The sequence below is a fragment of the Pteropus alecto genome, unplaced genomic scaffold (genome assembly GCF_000325575.1).
Source record: "Pteropus alecto unplaced genomic scaffold, ASM32557v1 scaffold137, whole genome shotgun sequence".
NCBI classification, from domain to species: Eukaryota; Metazoa; Chordata; class Mammalia; order Chiroptera; family Pteropodidae; genus Pteropus; species Pteropus alecto.
The window spans coordinates 4,705,062-4,707,219 of record NW_006440135.1 but is presented as its reverse complement, the minus strand read 5'-3'; positions in this window follow the sequence as shown (position 1 = coordinate 4,707,219).

Below are 2,158 nucleotides of genomic sequence, written 5' to 3'. Positions count from 1 at the left end.
CCCGCGGCGCTCGCTGGAGCCTCCTCCTGCCACCCCATCCCCGCGTCGCCAGGCCCTGGGGTCCGACGGGCAGCTTCTCACCCGAAAATAAAAGCGGGACTTGCGGGCGGAGCCGGCCCCTCGGTCCCTCGGCTTCTCCCGCAGCGTCGCCCCCGTGCCCCGCTGTGCGCCGAAGCTCCTGCCTGTGACGCGCCCGCGGCGCGAGTCCCCTAAGTGCCCTCCGCTCTGAGGCGTGTCTTTCAGAAATGTTTAGGGCAAGGCTGGGGGGCTCCGAACCGCCCGCCGCACCCGAGTGCTGCCGGGGCACCCGGCTCCCCCCACTTGGGCGGGGGTGGGGGTGGCGCATGTTCCAGAAATTCCCTGGGTTTCAGTTAGTGGTTCCAAGAAAGGTTTTTCCTAAAGTCTTGTTCTGAGTGGCTGGAAATCCCAGATGGCGGCTACTTTGTGAGTGGCGTGGACCCTTGGGGACCTGCACTCCCAGTGCTGCCACAGCGACCCCACTGGGAGAGGTAGGTGCCCCTCGGGCCCTGCAGGTATTTGCCCCAGTGTCATCGTGGCAGGCTTGGCCTCTGTGGGGCCAGCCACAGGCTGGAGGGGCTCGTGCAGAGCCTCGGTGCGTGAGTGTGTGCCCCCGGCCTCTGTCCCCAGGCTCTGGGTACAGGACAGTCGTGAGCTGCCTCTCCACTGGGGACACTCCCCAGGTGGCCTCTAGCAGAGGGGGCCCCTGAGCCTGGCTAGCCCCTGTCCCACGTCAGCTGTTAGGGCCTCAGGCCTGGCTTCTGCAGGCCCCTGGGTGGACAGGCCCCTTGGGTGATGCGCAGACGGTGCCCACTCGTGGTGGACAGGTGAGCGGCCGGCGGGAGCTGGGGGAGGGGGCTGGGCTGTGTCCTGCGGCTCCCTGCGGGGCGGGCTGTCACTCCTTTTGCGGAGGAGGACTTCAAGGCGTTGACTGGTGGAGTTGGACTCAGACCCAGTGGTTTCCTTCCGGGCTCAGTCTGGGGTGCTACACGCCCTGAGGGGTGCTATGTGGGGAGGGGTCTTAGCTTGTCACTTCCCTGTATCCTGAGCTGGACACTCAGTGAGACTTCCACAGGAGGGAGCTTGGTGGGGGAGTCCAGGTTCTCTGACACGGCTCAGAGCCGGAGGGGAACCCCCCCGCCGCCGCCGTTCCCCGCGTGTTCTCTGTGCGGTACCCAGGCCTCCACGCGGCCCCACCCTGTGCTGCCCTGGTCGCTGGCAGCCACAGGCCACAGGAGCCCAGTGGGAACAGTTCCCTGCTGCCTTAGGTTGAAGAGGAAGTTGGTCCAGGCCTGCGACTCTCATCCACCTCACAGGTTTCTGTCGGGAAGCGGCTCAGGGGAGGAGGCTTCGTCTTTCTGGGGAGCATGGACGCTTAGGAAGTCAGCACGGACACCGGACAGCCCCTGCCTCCTGGGTGCGCGGTGTCTAGCCCACGGTCACAGCTGACCCTGGGCGCCATAACCTGCATGTTCAGGCTGTTCAAGCACTGACCTGGAAATGCCCAGGGAGGCTGTGGCTTTGTGGGAGTTTGGGGGGCACAAGGTGGAGAGGGCTCACGGGATGAGCCTGGATCCTGTCTCAGCTCCTGCTGTGGCGAGGGGCGTTTGGGATGGGGAGTGACCGGCCACTCCCCTGAGTGTCCCCTGGCCTCTTCCCCACCCCACACCATCCCTGCCCCGAGGCTTGGGGCTCATTTGGGGAACGGTGGTGCTGGGGATGGGGTTCCCTGGGGCAGGGGTCTCCAGGGGCTGGTGCAGGTCAGCCATCCCTTCGCCTTTGACCTTGAGGGGTGTCTGAGTGGGTGGCTCAGGCCGGCCCCTCTGGGGATTTAGGGAGACCTCCGCGGCTTGTTCTCCCTGCCTGGGCCGGGCCGGCCTGGGTGCAGCTCAGGACTTGGCGGTTTGAGCTGAAAGGCCTTGCAGTTCGGTGGCCGTTGTGCACACGGGTCTCCGGCCACCAGGGCTGACCTGGCCTGTGCCCCAGCATGGGGCGCGGCTGAGAAGGCTGGCCCTCCGGAAGCATCTGGCCACCTGGACCCTGTCCCTTCTCACCCAGCCAGCCCTGAATGCAGGGCTCCCTCGTCCCCACGGCCTGTCACCGTCAGCCGCGAACCGCTGGGAGCCCCCCCCGCCGCCCC